Source organism: Opisthocomus hoazin, chromosome W (genome assembly GCF_030867145.1).
Source record: "Opisthocomus hoazin isolate bOpiHoa1 chromosome W, bOpiHoa1.hap1, whole genome shotgun sequence".
Lineage (NCBI taxonomy): Eukaryota > Metazoa > Chordata > Aves > Opisthocomiformes > Opisthocomidae > Opisthocomus > Opisthocomus hoazin.
In genome coordinates, this window is record NC_134453.1 from 31,065,688 (window position 1) to 31,085,356 (window position 19,669).

The following is a 19,669-nucleotide window of genomic DNA, read 5'->3' on the forward strand; positions in this document are numbered from 1 at the left end:
AGAGTCCAGCGGAGGGCTACGAGGATGGTGAGGGGACTGGAACATCTCCCCTACGAGGAGAGGCTGAGGGAGCTGGGCTTGTTCAGCCTGGAGAAGAGAAGGCTAAGAGAGGACCTAATATATACTTACAAATATCTGAAGGGTGGGTGTCAGGAGGATGGGGCCAAACTCTTTTCATTGGTGCCCAGCAACAGAACAAAGGGGCAATGGGCACAAACTCAAGCACAGGAAGTTCCGTCTGAACATGAGGAAGAACTTCTTCCCTCTGAGGGTGACGGAGCACTGGAACAGGCTGCCCAGGGAGGTTGTGGAGTCTCCTTCTCTGGAGATATTCAAGACCCGCCTGGACAAGATCCTGTGCAGCCTACTGTAGGTGACCCTGCTTCGGCAGGAGGGTTGGACTAGATGACCCACAGAGGTCCCTTCCAACCCCTAACGTTCTGTGATTCTGTGATTCTGTAATATCTTGGCCATCTACACTATCCATTTAATCAAAGACAAATTCTCCTTCTTGAGGGAACAAAGGAAAATCGGCAAAAGAAAGTAACTGCATGTTTCTGAAGCTGGCTCCATATTTTACAGACACTGTCTGCTCCAAAGCTGATAACACCTCATGTTTATAGTTATACGGAGCTAACGGTAGGAATGGAATGCAAAAAAAGGCCCCTGTTTATAATTATTACTATAGCAGCCAAGGTCACTGATAGACCTCTTAGGTCCTGCAAGTGAGGAGTCATAAAGGGTCGCACTTGCGGGGAGGGGCGGACAAAACAGGTGACCCGATATTGACCAACTAAGTATTCCATGCCATACATGTCATAGGTTAAAGCTGGGGGATCACGAGGGTCTTGCTCTCTTTGTCCATGGCCATCTTCTGAATAGGACCCTGCTTGTTGTCCTGCCTGTGATCCTGATCCAGATTCTGATCCATGAATTCCTGAATCCAGTTCCTGTCTACTGCTGAGGCCAGTCCAGGACTTCCTGGTGCTGCCTGGCAGCTGCTGGCAGGACACCAGCGCCCCCGCACCCAATTCTGGGAGACTTAGTATCGGTTTTGTATATTTTGCATTATTTCTCTTATTATTATTATTATTAGTCTCATCAGTGTTATTAGTAAAGCTGGTTTTAATATTCGGTTTGTAAGTCTCTCTCCCTTTTCCTCCTTTTTCCCTTCCTCTGGTGGGAAGGTGGAGGTTAACAGAGAGCATCTGCCACTCTGTTTATTGCCGCCCTGCTCTAAACGGTGGCAAATTTATTGGTACCCAACAAGGGGTTTGAGGGCTCAAGAGTCGGTCTGAGTTCAAATTCAGGCTCCAGCAGGAGACAGGGCTCAGTCGAGAGAGCATAAGTTTTTTCTCTGAGAATTTTGAGGAGTTTGAGATTAAAACAGGCAGCTTTCATTCACCATGCCGAGTGCCTTGACATTAAGCTTGATATTATATGATGTCTTTTTAGAGCTTCGTTCAGACCTAGGTGTTGTGGTACTGTTTGGGTTGTTTGCCAGTGGGGAGGAAAGGCATTGTTGTGCTATGGGGTTTATTACTGAGCTATACCGTCATAAGACCAGCCATTACCATTCTGACGTTTCGTTTTATCATGCAATGAAAATGAAAAGTGCAAAACTCAAACCAGTATCAACAAGTTTATTTGAGTTCCACAGGAGTTACCTTCTGGACTTTGTTAGTAATCACACTTTTAATTTGAGAAATCATACTTTTTCTTGTTATGCTAAACTGACTTTGCCAGAGTTTGGGTATTTCGGATATTCTTGGGACTATCAAAACATGTTTCTGTTTTCGGTTTTCCTGAATGTTTTTCAGGTGTTGTGTCCGACTAAACCTTGCTGCAGGCGTAGGTGCCATGGAATCATTTTAGCTTTTTCAAGGTATCCCAATGCAAGGTGTGCCAAAGCAAACTTCTCCCTGTCCTGGGTTCGGCCAGGACAGGGTTAATTTTCACCAGAATCCAGGAAGGGGCACAGCCAGGCAGGCTGACCCCACCTGGCCAAACAGAACAAGGTATTCCATACCATGTGCCGTCATGCTGGGTTCCAGTGGAGGGAGCTGGGCGGCGGGAACATACTTGCGGCTCGGGAGCGCGCGGCGGCAGTCCTGTCCGGGAGAGTGGCTCTCTGGGTTGTACGGTTTGTGTTGTGTTTTCTCCTTATCTGTATCGTTGTTGTTGCTGTTCTCTTTGTTTGCTGTTCTGTTAAACTGCCCTTATCCCGACCCACCAGTTTCTGCCTGTTTCTTTCTATTCTCCTCCGCACCCCGGCGGGGGGAAGGGCAGCCGCATGGCACTTTTGTTGCTGGCCGCAGCCAAACCATAACACTCCCCCACCACAGATACTGCAGCCTCCACAACAAGTGCTACAAATATTGCTGCTTCTACAACAGTCGCTGCAGCCACTCCGCCTCTGGTAACAGACCCTGCACCTACTCCACCTCCAGTGACAGATACTGCAGCCACTCCACCTCCAACGACAGACCCTGCAGCCACCCCACCTCAGATAACAGGCTCTGCAGCCACTTTGACCCAGATAACTGGCACTGCAGCTACACCAACCTTAGTGATTGCCCCTGAAGCCATTCAAACCCCCACGGCAGGTACTGGGATTACTCAGGCGCCAGCGGTATCAATCACCACTGCGGCCGAGAGGAAATACATAGGAAGACCAGAGCAGGGCGATGGCGCATCATCATCATCAGAACCAGAGATAATTATCCGCTCCTTATCCCTGGAGGAGTTGCAAGGTATAAAGATTTTAGCCGTTGTCCCGATCCAGTGTCGGGGGAGGTTTCGATACGATCCCAAGGACGAGATTAAGACACAAAACGGGGTCAAATGCCATACAGCCTTGTGAACTTTATTTCAATGAACAGAGGAGCGGAGATAGGATGGAGAGATAGAGGGAGAGAGGGAAAGAATAAAATAGAAAAAGAAGAAGTCAGACAACCTAAACAAGCAGAGGAAGGGACGCAGTAGAGATTAGCTACCACCACCACGGATCCAGTGATGTTCTGTTAGTTCAGTCTCCGTGCAGGTGTTGAGGTTTCAGTGAAGCAAGTTCCGGAAGAAGCAAAGGAAGCAAGCGGGGAGGAGAGACCCCGAGAGGAACACATGCGGTCCTTTTATGGAGTTTTTTGCCCCTGCGCAGAGCGCGTTTTGGTACGTGCAGTTCATGTCATATGTGCTGCCTACCTAGGCAGCCCTCTCTCGTCGGTTCGCGCGCTGGCCCGTGCGCAAGCGTAGTAGGGTACTTTTCCTGCAGGTTGCCATGGTGATTTCTTCAAAGACAGGATATTGAGGCCAGGAAGTGGTGATGGTGCAATGGCAATGTCGAGACAAAAAACAGTTCGTAGCAGTCTTCTACAGCCGTCATGAAGATGAGTCACTTACCACCTGGTTGGTTCGATGCTGGGATAATGGGACTGATAGTTTTGACTTAGACAGAAGAGAAGCCATGCAGTTAGGATCCCTGGCCAGAGATGGTGGCATTGATAAGGCGATTGGGCAAAGGGCAGAAAATCAAAGCCTCTGGAGGCAAATCTTGTGGGCAGTGAGGAGCAGGTATCCCTTTAAGAGTGATATCATTTCCTGCCTAAGGAAATGGACCACCATGGAGAAAGGTATTAAGTATCTGAGAGAATTAGCTGTGCGAGAGATAATTCACAGCGACCCACAGACAATTATAAATCCTGACGCAGTGTCATGCACCTGACCTTTATTGCAGAAGGTTGTGCAGAGTGCACCATTGACATATGTCCACTTATTGGCAGCAATTAACTTAATACAAGAGGATGAGGAAGCAACTGTGGCCACCAAATTGCGATGATTAGAAGACAGTGTTTCTTCCCCCCTACAGGCCTGCATCTCAGCAGTGGAGAAGCTGACTAAATCAGCTGAGAAAAATGAGAACATGTTACAAAAAATACTTGACAAACTCAGCCTTCTATGTACAGGAGGCCATGTTGGAGCCATTAGGAGAAGACGCCACTTGACAGGACCAGTTCGAGAGAAATGAAACACATCACGGGGTAACTTATGGTTTTTCCTGCGTGACCAGGGGGAAGATATGAGGAAATGGGATGGAAAACCTACTGCTGACTGAGAGGCACAAGTACGTGAGTTAAAAAAGAAAATGCCCAAAAGAAAAGTTACTCTGGTTTCCAGTGGGCAGTTCTCCAGACAGGGTAGGTGCAATTCCTGTCCCTCCCTATCAGACTCAAATAAAATGAATTAGAGGGGCCCTGGCTCCAGCCAGGAGGAGGAGAGGGACAACCGAGTCTATTGGACTGTGTGGATTCGATGACCTGGTACGTCAGAACCAAGTGAGTACAAAGCTTTGGTAGACACTGGTGCACAATGTACTTTAATGCCATCGAATCATAAAGGAGCAGAGTCAATCAGTATTTATGGAGTGGTGGGGGGGGATCTCAAGAGTTATCTGTATTAGAGGCCAAAGTGACCCTAACTGGAAATTAATGGGAAAAGCACCCTACAGTAACTGGCCCAGATGCTCTGTGCATCCTTGGCATAGACTGCCTGAAGAGAGGGTATTTTAAGGACCCAAAAGGATATTGGTGGGCCTTTGGTATAGCAGCTGTAGAGACCGAGGACATTAAACAGCTGTCTACCTTGCCTGGCCTCTCAGAGGACCCTTCTGTTGTAGGGTTGCTTAAGGTCAAAGAACAACAGGTGCCAATTGTTACCACAACAGTGCACCGACGACAATATCACACCAACCGAGACTCCCTGATCCCCATTCAAAAACCAATTCGACAACTTGAGAATCAAGGAGTGATTAGTAAGACTCGTTCACCCTTTAACAGTCCAATAAGGGCAGTGTGAAAGCCTAATGGAGAATGGAGGCTGACAGTAGACTATCGTGGCTTGAATGAAGTTACATCGCCATTAAGTAATTAACATGCTTGAACTTCAGTATGAACTGGAGTTGAAGGTAGCCAAGCGGTATGCCACCATTGACATTGCTAATGCATTCTTCTCAGTTCCTTTGGCAGCAGAGTGCAGGCCACAGTTTGCTTTTACCTGGAGGGTTATCCAGTATACCTGGAATCGATTATCCCAGGGGTGGAAACACAGCCCTACCATCTGCCATGGACTGATTCAAACTGCCTTGGAACAGGGTAAAGCTCTGTAACACCTGCAGCACATTGATGACATCATCATATGGGGTGACACAGCAGCAGCAGTCTTTGAAAAAGGTGAGAAAATAATTAACATCCTTCTGAAAGCTGGTTTTGCCATAAAGAGAGGTAAGCTCAAGGGACCTGCACGAGAGATCCAGTTTTTCGGAATTAAATGGCAAGATGGGTGTCGCCAGATCCCAATAGAGGTGATTAGCAAAATAACAGCAATGTCCCCACCAACTAAGAGAAAGGAAACACAAGCTTTCTTGGGCATTGTGGGTTTTTGGAGAATGCACTTTCCAGATTATAGTTACATAGTGAGCCCTCTCTATCGAGTGACTCGAAAAAAGAATGATTTTCAATGGGGCCCTGAACAACAACAGGCCTTTGAACAAATTAAACAAGAAATACTGTATGCAGTAGCCCTTGGACCAGTCCAGTCAGGGCAAGATGTTAAAAATGTCCTCTACACCACAGCCGGAGACAACGGTCCTACCTGGAGCCTTTGGCAAAAAGCACCAGAGGAGACTCGGGGTCGACCCTTAGGTTTTTTGGAGGTGAGGATATAAAGGCTCTGAGACCAACTACACTCCAACGGAAAAAGAAATACTAGCAGCATATGAAGGGGTTGGAGCTGCTTCAGAGGTGATCGGTACTGAAGCACAGCTCCTCCTAGCACCCCGACTGCCAGTACTTGGCTGGATGTTCAAGGGAAAGATTTCTGCTACTCACCATGCAACCGATGCTACCTGGAATAAGTGGATTGCACTCATCACACAATGGGCTCAAACAGGTAACTCCAATGTCCCAGGAATCTTAGAAGTAATCATGGACTGGCCAGAAGGCAAAGATTTCACAGTGTCACTGGAAGAACAGGAGGTGACGCATGCTGTAGAAGCCCCACCACATAATGAACTACCAGAGAACAAAAAGCAGTACGCCCTGCTCACTGATGGATCCTGCCATCTTGCAGGAAAACATCAAAAGTGGAAAGCGGCAGTGTCGTGATTTGGCCCTGGCCGGCAACAAAGGACCACACGGTCTCTCTATTGCCTCTCCCCCCGCTGAGGTGGGGAGGAGAATGGAAAGAAAAAGGCAAAACTTGTGGGTCAGGATTAGGGCAGTTTAACAGAACAGCAAAGGAAGCAAACAGTAAAAACAACAGTACTGATAAGAAGAATAGATGAAACAAACAGCGGAAAGGGTCAGTCCACTGCAGTCTGGATTAGTCCATAGCAAATGGTGGGACTGTGTTTCCACCCCTGGGGCAGTCGATTCCAGGTGTACTGGACACCCCTCCAAATGAAAGCAAACTGTGGCCTGCACTCTGCTGCCAAAGGGGTGGAGAAGAATGCATTAGCGATGTCAGTGGTGGCATACCACTTGGCTGCCTTTGACTCCAGCTGATATTGAAGTTCAGGAATGTCTGGCACGGCAGCACTCAGTGGTGGTGTGACTTCATTCAGGCCACGGTAGTCTATTGTCAGTCTCCACTCTCCAGTAGACTTTCTCACTGGCCATATGTGACTATTAAAGGGTGAGCTAGTTTTGCTGATCGCTCTTTGGCTCTAGAGTTGACAGATAAGCTGATAGATGGGGATAAGAGAGTCTCATTTAGTGCGATATTGGGATAAGAGAGGCTCAGTTAGTGCGATACTGTCGCCGGTGCACAGTTGTGGTCGCGATTGGCACCTGTTGTTCTTCGACCCTCAGCAACCTCACAACTGAATGATCCTTCGAGAGACCAGGCAAAATGGACAGCTGTTTAATTTCTTCCGTCTCCAAAGCAGCTATGCCAAAAGCCCACCGATACCCTTTTGGGTCCTTGAAATCCCCTCTCCTGAGTCTATACCAAGGATGCATGGAGCCTCGGGGCCAGTTACAATGGGGTGCTTCTGCCAGTCCTGCCCAGTGAGGCTCACTTCAGCCTCCAATACACTCAGCTCTTGGGACCCCCCCGTCACTCCCGAAATGCAAATGGACTCTGACCCTTTGGAATCTGATGGCATTCGGGTACACTGTGCACCAGTGTCCACTAGAGCTTTATACTCTTGTGGATCTGATGTGCCAGGCCACCGAATCCACACCGTCCAATATACGCGGTTGTCCCTCTCCTCCACCTGGCTGGAGGCAGGGCCCCTCTAATCCTGGTCAGAGAATTTACTACTCACTGTAAAAATGACTTGGAGGTCCCTTCCAGAGGATCAGAAGCAAGATCAAACTGTCTGCTTTGTCTGGAGAGCTGCCCGCTGGAAACTGGAGTGGCATTTTTCCTAACAGAATCCCCTTTGGTGATTGTTTTACCTCGCAACTCACGCACTCTTGCCTCTAGACTTGAGGTAGGTTTTCCATCCCACTTCCTCATGTCCTTTCCATGGTCATGCAGGTAAAACCACAGGGTGCCCCGTGGTGCGTAGCCTCTGTATCCTCTCGAGCGGAGGAACGCTTACTCCTCATAGCTCAGACACTGGCCCGTACAGGTGGGGAGTAGGACATACTCTCTTCGAGTCGCTGGAACTCCCGGGCCAGTTTCTCCACAGCTGAGACAAGGGAGGAAGAGAGACTTTCTTCATGTTGCCGGAGTCGGCTGGCCACTTCATCCACTGTTGGTGCCTCTTCACCTTTCCAGTCTACTACTGCCAGTGAGTTGGCATACGACAATGGTGCGCTCTGCACAAATGTCTGCCACGTGGGTCGTGTGCACTAGACTTCATCTGGGTCTGTGGGTAACTGCTCGTTGTCCGGGTCATAGTAAACCAGCTTCCGTACAACTAGTTTCCTCAGGTACTGGGTACCTCTCTCCATATTGGTCCACTTGCCTGGATAACATCCAACATCCTCACTGAAGGGGTACCTCTCCCTCACGCCTGACAGAAGTCGCCTCCAGAGGCTGAGGGCTTGGGCCTTTTTTCCAATGGCCTTGTCAGTGCCCCCTTCCCTGGCCAGGGATCCCAGCTGCTTGGCTTCCCTGCCCTCTAATTCCAAGCTACTGGCCCTGTTATCCCAGCACCGGAGCAGCCAGGGGACAATGTGCTCGCCTGGGTGGCGGCTGAAATCTTTCCGCATATCTCGCAGCTCGCTCAGGGACAGGGACCGGGTGATGATCTCTGGCTCTGCCTCCTTCTGCTCTTGTGATGGCCCGGGCTCATTGTCATTCCTTATGGGCGAACTGATTTCTTTGTGTATTTCTTTTTCTGTACAGGGGCACGGGTTTGTTTCCTGGTTCAGCCGCGGTGCCCGCCGCTGGGGTTGGAGCACCCGCCGTGCCTGCCGTGGGGGCTGGGGCAGCCGTGGGGGCTGGGGCAGCAGCAGCCGCAGTGCCGGTTGGGGGGTCTGGGGCAGCTGCGGTGCCTGTCGATTTGTTTACCCCTCCTTCCCCTTTAGAGCACTGAATCGTGTTGAACAGGGCTCGGTAGGCATGGGCCAGACCCCAGCACATTGCTGTGATTTGTGTCTCCCTGGAATCCCCAGGGTGGCAGCACACTTCTTCCAAATATTCTACTAGTTTGTCAGGATTCTGCACTTGTTCAGGGGTGAAGTTCCAAAACACCGGGGGTGCCCACTGTCCTAGGCAATTGCCCATACTATTCCACACACCCTGCCACTCATAGCTGTCCAGCCTTGGGGCAGATCTCTGGGCGATGTTGTTAACTACTTGTTTAACCCAAAACAAGACCTGAAACCCGTTCAAGAGACAGAACAATAGGAGCATACTGGCTTGAGCATCACAAGGATATTCAAAATTCTCAAAAGCTGTTACGACCTGCCTGAAGGAGAGAGGAGGGGTGAAAGAGTGGGGGAAGGTATCCTCTCCGATTTTCCCCACAGAGTGGGTTTGATTATTAATAAATTCTGAGAGACAGCATCCGAGGTATGGAAATGACCTCAGAGTTGCACACAGATACAAGCCTAACTTCAAGCCCAGTGATGTTATCATAAGTCAATATTATACAGTACAGCAAAATCATAGTCCTGATCCTTTTCCCAGAGGTGATAAACATCACCCCAGGGAACACATACAGCAAGTAAGGGTTTACATACCACAACCATGTGACCAAAGATAGCAACATTTTTGACTGGCGACTATTTAACTAATAAAATAAATGCGTGTAACATTATAGCAAATTCTAAGAAAGTTGTTTTAACACACTCTGCTCAGCCCTGCCGTTATCCCCGCCCCACGCTTGGGCACCAATTAAAGACAGTAGTGGTTTGGCCCTGGCCAGCAACAAAGGACCACATGGTCCCTCTATTGCCCCTCCCCCCGCTGGTGTGGGAAGGAGAATGGAAAGAAAAAGGCAAAACTCGTGGGTTGGGATAAGGGCAGTTTAACAGAACAGCAAAGGAAGCAAACAGTAACAATAAAAATACTGATAAGAAGAACAGACAAAACAAACAGAGGAAATGCACAGAGCAACTCTCACCGCCTGATGCCCAGCATGCTCCCGAGCCGCGATTAACCTCCCCCCCCGGCCAGTTCCCCCACTCAGAATCATGCATAGTGCCACATGGTATCGAATACCCCATTTTGTTTGGCCAGTTTGGGTCAGCCGACCTGGCTGTGTCCCCTCCTGGCTTCTGGTGAAAATTAACCCTATCCTGGCCAAACCCAGGACAGGTAGTATGGAGTCCTACACGACAAATCGTAGAGGCGGATGAGGGTAAGGTGAGTCAAGTCAGTTTGCGGAGATAAGAGCCATACAGTTGGCCTTAAACATCACTGAACGGGAAAAGTGGCCAGTACTTTGTCTTTGTACTGACTCATGGATGGTGACAAATGCCTTGTGGGGGTGGTTAAAACAGTGGAAGCGGAGTAACTGACAGCGCAGAGGCAAGCCCATTTGAGTTGCCCCATTGTGGTAAGATATTGCTGCCCGGCTAGAGAACTTGCCTGTGAAAGTACGTCACGTGGATGCTCATGTCCCTAAGAGTCGGTCCACTGAAGTACATCAAAACAATCAGCAGGCGGATCAGGCTGCTAAGATTAAAGTGGCTGAGGTGGATGTGGACCGTCAACACAAAGGTGAACTGTTTCTAGCTTGGTGGGCGCATGACACCTCAGGCCATCAAGGAAGAGACGCGACATATAGATGGGCTCCCGACCGAGGGGTGGATTGAACCATGGACATGATTGCACAGGTTATCCACAATTGTGAAATATGCACCGCAATCAAACAACCCAAACAGTTAAAGCCTTTGTGGTACGGGGGGCGGTGGTTGAAATATAACTATGGGGAGGCCTGGCAGATGATTGACTATATCACACTCCCTCAAACCCACCAGGGTAAACGTTATGTGCTTACCATGGTGGAGGCCACCACCGGATGGCTGGAAACCTATCCTGTGCCTCATGCCACTGCCCAGAACACTATCCTGGGCCTTGAAATCAAGTTCTGTGGCGACACGGTACTCCAGAAAGAATTGAGTCAGACAATGGCACTCATTTTAAAGACAATCATCTCATAAACACCTGGGCCAAAGAACATGGCATTGAGTGGGTATATCACATCCCCTATCATGCACCAGCCTCTGGGAAGATCGAACGATACAATGGAATGTTAAGAACTACCCTAAAAGCAATGGGAGGTGGATCTGTCAAAAACTGGGATAAGCATTTGGCAGAAGCCACCTGGTTAGTTAACACCAGGGGATCAATCAGTCCAGCTGGCTCTGCTCAATCAGACCTTTTACATACAGTAGGAGGGGATAAAGTCCCTGTGGTGCATGAAAGGAACATGCTGGGGAAAACTGTCTGGGCAATTCCTGCTTTGGGCAAAGGCAAACCCAGTTGTGGGATTGTTTTTGCTCAAGGACCTGGATGTACTTGGTGGGTGATGCTGAAGGATGGCCAAGTCTGATGCATAACTGAAGGAGATCTAATTCTTGGTGAGAATACTCAATTTAGAACAGTATGATGTTAATTGCTTGCATAATGCTAACAGTGTCCAGTTAGTGTCTTCCAGGTTAATGCAGTGGTGGTGAAACCTGAGCTGCCTTCATTAAATGGCTTCCAGCATCTTCCACAAGATTAACATCTATAACCTGCAATCCTTAGACACAAACCGCATCAAAGTACATACCATCTCTCCTCCCCAGAAAGACTGCTGTAACAGACAAAGACCCACAGTTATAAACTAATGAACTCAGTGAACTTTTTGTGTAAAAAGATGAATCATAACCTAGTGGCATGTATTTATGTCTGTGTATATATAAATGTGTGTGTATATATGTGGGTATATATATATTTGAACACAAAATAGTGATTTGACCATGACATAAATGGTATGGAATAAGGGGTGGAATGTCCTGGTTTTGGTTAAAACAGAACCGATTCTCTTTTAGTGAATCTTCCTGATAGCTAAGTTCTTCTAAGTAACTGCATTTTTCTGAAGCTGGCTGCATATTTTACAGTGTAACGTTCACAGTTATACTGAGCTAACAGTAGGAAAGGAATGCAGAAAAAGGCCCCTGTTTATCACAGAATCACAGAATGTTAGGGGTTGGAAGGGACCTCTGTGGGTCATCTAGTCCAATCCCCCCTGCCAAAGCAGGGCCACCTACAGCAGGCTGCACAGGACCTTGTCCAGGCGGGTCTTGAATATCCCCAGAGAAGGAGACTCCACCACCTCTCTGGGCAGCCTGTTCCAGTGCTCCGTCACCCTCAGAGGGAAGAAGTTCTTCCTCATGTTCAGACGGAACTTCCCATGCTTCAATTTGTGCCCGTTGCCCCTTTGTTCTGTCGCTGGGCACCACTGAAAAGAGTTTGGCCCCATCCTCCTGACACCCACCCTTCAGATATTTATAAGCATTTATAAGGTCCCCTCGCAGCCTTCTCTTCTCCAGGCTGAACAAGCCCAGCTCCCTCAGCCTCTCCTCGTAGGAGAGATGCTCCAGTCCCCTCACCATCCTCGTAGCCCTCCGCTGGACTCTCTCCAGTAGCTCTTGATCTTTCTTGAACTGGGGAGCCCAGAACTGGACACAGTACTCTAGATGGGGCCTCACTAGGGCAGTGTAGAGGGGAGGGAGAACCTCCCTCGACCTACTGGCCACACTCCTCTTAATGCACCCCAGGATCCTATTGGCCTTCTTGGCAGCCAGGGCACACTGCTGGCTCATGGTCAACCTGTCATCCACCAGGACACCCAGGTCCCTCTCCGCAGAGCTGCTCTCCAGCAGGTCCACCCCAAGCCTGTACTGGTGCATGGGGTTGTTCCTCCCCAGGTGCAGGACCCTGCACTTGCCCTTGTTGAACCTCACCAGGTTCCTCTGCGCCCACCTCTCCAGCCTGTCCAGGTCTCGCTGAATGGCAGCACAGCCTTCTGGTGTATCCGCCCTTCCTCCCAGTTTGGTGTCATCAGCAAACTTGCTGAGGGTACATTCTAACTCTTCATCCAGGTCATTGATGAAGAAGTTGAACAAGACTGGGCCCAGTACTGACCCCTGAGGGACACCACTAGTTACCAGCCTCCAACTAGACCCTGTGCCGCTGATGACAACCCTCTGAGTTCTGCCATTCAGCCAGTTGTCAGTCCACCTCACAGACCACTCATCCAGCCCACACTTCCTGAGCTTCCCTAGGAGGATGTTACGGGAGACAGTGTCAAAAGCCTTGCTGAAGTCGAGGTAGACAACATCCACGGCTCTCCCCTCATCTACCCAGCCAGTCATGCCATCATAGAAAGCTATTAGATTGGTCAGGCATGATTTCCCCTTGGTGAATCCATGTTGACTACCCCTGATAACCTTCTTTTCCTCCACTTGCTTGATGACGACCTCTAGAATGAGTTGCTCCATCACCTTTCCTGGGATGGAGGTAAAGCTGACCGGCTGGTAGTTCCCTGGGTCCTCCTTCTTGCCCTTTTTGAAGATTGGGGTGACGTTGGCTTTTCTCCAGTCCTCAGGCACCTCTCCTGTCCTCCAGGACCTCTCAAAGGTGATGGAGAGTGGCTCAGCAATGACATCCGCCAGCTCCCTCAGCACTCATGGGTGCATTCCATTGGGGCCCACGGATTTGTGAGTTTATAATTATTACTATAGCAGCCAAGGTCACCGATAGACCTCTTAGGTCCTGCAAGTGAGGAGTCATAAAGGGTCGCATTTGCAGGGAGGGGCAGACAAAACAGGTGACCTGATATTGACCAACTTGTTATTCCGTGCCATACACGTCATACTCAGTTTAAAGCTGGGGGATCACGAGGCTCTCGCTCTCTTCGCCCATGAAGAGGACCCTGCTCCTTTTTCTGCCTGCGATCCTGATCCAGATTCCGATCCATGCATTCCTGAATCCAGTTCCTGTCTACTGTGGAGTCCATTGGGGGACTTCCTGGTGCCTGCCTGGCAGCTGCTGGCGGGACGCCAGTGCCCCAGCACCCAGCTCCGGGAAACTCAGTATTGGTTTTGTATATTTTGTTTTATTTGTCTTATTAATAATATCATTAGTCTCATCAGTGTTATTAGTAAACTGGTTTTAATATTCAATTTGTATTTCTCTCTCCCTTTTCCTCCTTTTTCCCTTCCTCTGGTTGGAGGGCAGGGGTTAATAAAGAGCATCTGCCACTCTGTTTATTGCCACTGTGCTCTAAATGGTGACATGTCATTGTGCCACTGCTGAATGCTGTCGTGCCAGACATGTTAGAACTTCAATACGAACTGGAGTCAAAGGCAGCCAAGTGGTATGCCACCATCAATATCACTAATGCATTTTTCTTGATTCCTTTGGCAGCAGAGTGCAGGCCATAGTTTGCTTTCACTTGGAGTGGTATCTAGTACACCTGGAATTGACTGCCCCAGAGGTGGAAACACAGCCCTACTATTTGCCATGGACTGATCCAGACTGCACTGGAACAGGGTGAAACTCCAGAACACCTGCAATGCATTGACACCATCATCATATGAGGCAACACAGCAGAAGAATTTTTTGAGAAAGGGAGAAAAAGAATACAGATTCTTTTGAAAGCTGCTTTTGCTATATAACAAAGTAAGGTCAGCATCCAGTTTTTAGGAATAAAATGGTGTCGCGGCTTAACTCCAGCTGGCAGCTAAGCACCGGGCAACCGCTCGCTCACTCCCCTCACAGTGGGATGAGTGAGAGAATCAGAAGGGTAAAAGTGAGAAAACTTGTGGGTTGAGATAAAGGCAGTTTAATAGGTAAAGCAAAAGCTGCGCACACAAGCAAAGCAAAATAAGGAATTCATTCACTACTTCCTATCAGCAGACAGGTTTCAGGCATCTCCAGGAAAGCAGGGTTCTGCCACATGTAACAGTTACTTGGGAAGACAAAATGCCATCACTCTGAATGTCCCCCCATTCCTTCTTCTTCTCCCACGCTTTATATGCTGAGCGTGACATCATATGATATGGAATATCCTTTTGGTCAGTTGGGGTTCAGCTGTCCTAGCTGTATCCCATGCAACTGGCAGCATAAGAAGCTGAAAACTTCTTGACTGCCTAGCAACAACTAGAAACATCAGTACGTTATCAATATTATTTTCATCCCAAATCCAAAACACAGCACTATACCAGCTTCCAGAAAGAAAATTAACTCTATCCCAGATGAACCCAGGACAAATGGCAAGATGGGTGCCATCGTATCCCAATGGATGTGGTCAGTAAAACAACAACTATGTCTCTATCAACTAACAAAAAGGAAATACAAGCTTTCTTAGGTGTCATGGGCTTTTGGAGAATGCATATTCCAGGTTAGAGTCTGACCATAAGCCCTCTCTATCGAGTGATCCGGAAAAAGAATGACTTTGAATGGGCCCCTGACCCTGAGCAGAAACAAGGCTTTTGAACAAATTAAACAGGAGATAGTTCATGCAGTAGCCCTTGGGCCAGTCCAGGCAAGGCAAGATTTTAAAAACGTGCTTTATGCCTCAGCTGGGGACCATGACCCCACCTGTAGCCTCTGGCAGAAAATACCTGGAGAGACTTGAGGTTGACCTCTAGGGTTTTGGAGCCGGGGATATAGAGGATCCGAAGATTGCTGCGCTCCAGCTGAAAAAGAAATATGAATTTGCCGCTTCAGAAGATGTTGGTACTGAAGCACAGCTCCTTTTGGCACCTCGATTGCCTGTGCTGGGCTGGATGTTCAAAGGGAGGATCCCCTCTACACATCATGCAACTGATGCTACATGGAGTAAGTGGGTTGCACTCGTAATGCAATGGGCTTGAATGTGAAACCCCAACCACTCAGGAATGTTGGAAGTGATCATGGACTGGCCAGAAGGCAGAAACTTCAGTGTCTCCAGAGGAGGTGACGCGTGCTGAAGAGGCCCCACTGTATAATAAATTACCAAAAAATGGAAAGGAATATGCCCTGTTTACTGGTGGATCCTGTCGTATTGTGGGAAAACATTGAAGGTGGAAGGCTGCTGTATGGAGTCCTACACAACGAGTCGTGGAAACTGCTGAAGGAGAAGATGAGTCGAGTCAGTCTGTAGAAGTGAAAGCCATCCAGCTAGCTCTAGATGTTGTTGAACGAGAAAAATGGCCAGTACTTTATCTCTATACTGACTCATGGATGGTGGCAAATGCCTTGTGGGTGTTGCTTCAGCAATGGAAGCAGATCAACTGGCAGCGTAGCGGCAAACCTGTCTGGGCTGCCCCATTGTGGCAAGATATTTCTGCCTGGGTAGAGAGCCTGGTTGTGAAAGTACATCACATTGATGCTCACATACCCAAGAGTCATGCCACTGAAGAATGTAGAAAAATCGAGCAGATGGACCAGGCTGCTAGAACTGAAGGAAGGAGATAAGGTCCCTATAGCGTTTGTCATCAGTAGCAAATATAAAGATGTGGCTGGGAAAGACAGACAGGGTTATGCCTTCCTTGAGAAAAGGTCCATTCATGGGATTGCTTTTGCTCGAGGACCTGGATGCACTTGGTGGGTAATGCTGGATGATGGATGTCACACCCCAGTAATGACAGTGATTAAATGTCCCACTCCATTAACGAGAGTGACTCAGATTCGCTGATCCCCTCAGTTGGATTAAGATGAAACGACACCAGAGATCCTGTATCACTTTACAAGGTTTATTCACGATTATGATAAACAAAATTATTGTGGCACGATTATGACAAGCAGACTACTGAGGCACGATTATGACAAGCAAACTACGGTGGTACAATTATGATAAGCCTTGCTTTTATAGTTTCAAAGGAGAAGGAAAAGAACATAAGGGGGGACAGAAAAGAAAAGTTAGAGAGGAAAAGAGGAAGAGGGACAAATAAAAAGATATCACCAGTCCTGGGTCCAGCATTGATCCGGCCAACGGTGGTGGTGGGGGGGGGGGGGGGTGTCCAGGTCCTGGGGGGCACTGCCTTTACAGTGATTTTCTCAGTTTTTATAGTCAGTTAGCCTCATCCCTCTAGTTGAGTTTCTCGCTTCTCATGCTAATTAATTAGTTGGTGATAGCCACCTTTTCTGTTATAGGCTAAGTTAGCCTCGCTTTCCATGTAAATTAGCGCGCACGCTCCTTACAGGTGGGGGGGGGGGCAAGTCTTTTCGGTCGAATTGAGTCAATGGTCGCGATCTCCCCCTACCACAGTTACCTCTGTTTGACCTCTTCCAGGTGCAGGACTCTTGGAAAAAGGGAGTTGGGTACGGAGGCAATTAAAAGTGGTCTGCTTAGCTTTACCATGAGTCCCAAAGATCGTGGTACGGACTGCAGCCAGGAACCAGGAGTCCCACCTTATCTCTAATACTCTTGAATCACTTTTTTTCAATAATACTTTAACTACCTCTCTAGCCTGGTTGGTGCGACAGGGAAAGGCTTCTGGCCATTTAGAGAAAGTATCCACTAATACCAATAAATAACGATACCCATTTTGTCTGGGAAGTTCTGAGAAGTTTATTTGCCAATAATCACCAGGAGTATAACATTATCTATAAGAGCCTCTGCTCCCCAATGTGTTCCTCTGTGTTCCTTGTGATGAAAGGAGGCCCCTTTCTGCTCCGTTCTTTGGGCAATGCAGACAACTCACTCGACGAAGCTTCCTGTAGTGACCTGCCCAAGCACTCCAAGCTCTCCGACCTCCCCTCCTGAGAGTTTATGGGGGCAGTTAGCCACCATGTGCATGATGCTCTGACAGGAACGGCACTTCTTTGGCTGTGGAGGTAGACTACTTTCTTTAGCGTGGTGGTCAAGGCTGCCACAGTTGTAGCATCTGTTTCCCTTTGGTCGTCTTCTTTGTGCTGTCTTCCCTTTGGGTCGTATTTCACTTCCTGAACAGGGGCTTCCACCAGGGCCTGTTACCCATATTGATTCAAGGTCTTTGGAAGATTTCTTAAAAGTAAATTCCACTGGTTCTCCTTCTTTTAGGCTTCTAAATCCTTCCACGTAAAGCTTGCTTTGGTGTACAAAGACATCAACTGGAGACTCCAAGGGGCTTCCCTCTCAGTTGCTCATGGAGGTGAGCCCAAGTTCCATTCTCACATTGAGCTATTTGCAATGGCCGGTTCCATGCAAAATCTGGGATTCCTCCTCTTCTTCCTGCTCCGGCAACTTCCCGGGCTCATCTCTACCTTTACTCGCCCCTTTGGCCATGTTGCCCCACGGGCCCTCTGCTCTAAACTCGTGCTTACCAGTCGTGCTCAAAGTGATGGTTACCGGTTCAGCTGCGTGAGAATGTTCTGGTATCCCGGAGGTCCATCATCCAATACTTCTCCTGGAATTATTTCAGGTTCCGCTTTACTTCTTCCTGTGACATGAACACTTGCGCTTCCAGGGCTTTCTCTTCTGGTATCTGTACCTGTATGTTTCCTTCTTTTTTTTTTTGAAAACAATTTAGTTTGTTGAGTAAATCCCTCCCCAATAAAGGCATTGGGCAATCAGGTATGTATAGAAATTTATGAGTAAAAACTCGGTTTCCAATTCCACATGTAATCGGTTGGAAGAAAGGCCTTACTTCCTTTTTCCCTGTGGCCCCAACAATAGGTGTAGTTTGTTTACTCAATTTACCTTTACATGTATTTAACACTGAAAAAGTTGCACCTGTATCAATCAGGAAATCTATCTTTTCATCCCCCAACTTCAGGGTAACCAGGGGTTCTGTTGGGGAAACTTTCAATTCACCCCCAGTCCCCATCACTCCGAATCTTGGTCCAAGGTAAGCAATTCTGCTACCCTGGGATTTTCCTGTTTTAGCTAAAAGGTTCTGTAAAGTCATTTTAGACACTTGTTGTACCTGTGAAGTCAATTCACCAAATGCATATCTGGTTCTATTTGATAATACGTGGACTTGCCAGGTTAGGTTTTCCAGGTTCTGTTGATGCCTTATTATGGGTTGGATTTGCCAAAACTAAATATTCTGTTTGGGCAGAGTGAGGGTGACATTATTGCGCATTGTAATCCTACATGTTGTGTTAAATTTCAGTATGAATCCCCAGGCCAGTCCAAATGGTGCAGGATAAATACTGGTCTGGCAAGTCCAAATATCAGTATAATCTAAAAGATCCAAAACAGCAAGAGCGAGAGTAATATATGCATATTAAAAAGATTGTAAGACTAAAACCCACAGAAATTATTGCTAAACTTAAGAACAGCATGAGCTCTTGGTTTGTGACGAGGTTTCCTTAGATTCTGTGAATTCTTCTCCCTGCAAGAGAAAATAAGAGAGAATTCGGTCCTATCGGACCAGTTTCAAAAGGAGGGGATTATCCACTGGGCCTTAATTCTACTCTCTGCCATGAGCGTCTGTTGCTACCCACGCGTATACATTGACAGGAGTCTTCAGGGTCAGGGGCACTTGCCCCACAGTGGGTAAGTCCACCAAAATGGGTTGCCCAGGATAACAGAGTGGGTTCCTTGGATCTTTATCTTTCCTCTTCCCAGGTAGAGTGGATGAGGGCTTCGGGCAAAATGTGGTGAGTCAGGGGCAACCGTTAATTCCCCAGTGGCTGTTAACCTTAGTTACTGCATCGGGTACCCGTTGTGCCCATCCGGAATTGTGGGGCTTTAGGGCTTGTTTTAAGAGTCCATTGGTGCGCTCCACGATGCCATTCGCTTGAGGGTAATAAGGCATATGGAAGACCCATTGTATCCCCTCACTTTGTGCCTACTCCTGGACCATCCCGGCAGTGAAGTGGCTCCCGTTATCTGATTGAATTGATTTGGGTTTGGGCAAGCAACTGAACCATAATTTTAGATCTTTTACTGTATTATCCCCTGTTGCTCGCCATACTGCTACAGCTTGGGTTAATCCTGATATTACTTCGACCCCTACCAATACATATTGCTTTCCTTCTGAAAGTCGGAAAGGGCCAATATAGTCCACCTGCCAAGCGTCCCATAACCCTTTGTTGTCCCTTAAATATGGAGGTTGGTCCTTTAGAGGATTGCGTTCTCCTAATCGTGTGCAGCATAAGCTACACATCAAAATGATGGTGTCGCATAATTATCAAGTTACAGGCCATCCTCTACTAGCTGCTTCCTTATACAAATCTCTGCTTCCTGTACGGCCTCTTTTTACATGCAACCATTCCAGCAGGTGTTCCCATTTTTCCTCCTCACCCTCCA

At 48.0% G+C, this 19,669-nt stretch overlaps 1 pseudogene; it reads right to left on the reverse strand.

Annotated features, from left to right (window-relative positions):
* Positions 1–17,037: 17,037 nt before the first annotated feature.
* Positions 17,038–17,698, reverse strand: LOC142365482 (protein lin-28 homolog B pseudogene; annotated as a pseudogene).
* Between the last annotated feature and the right edge of the window lie 1,971 nt (positions 17,699–19,669).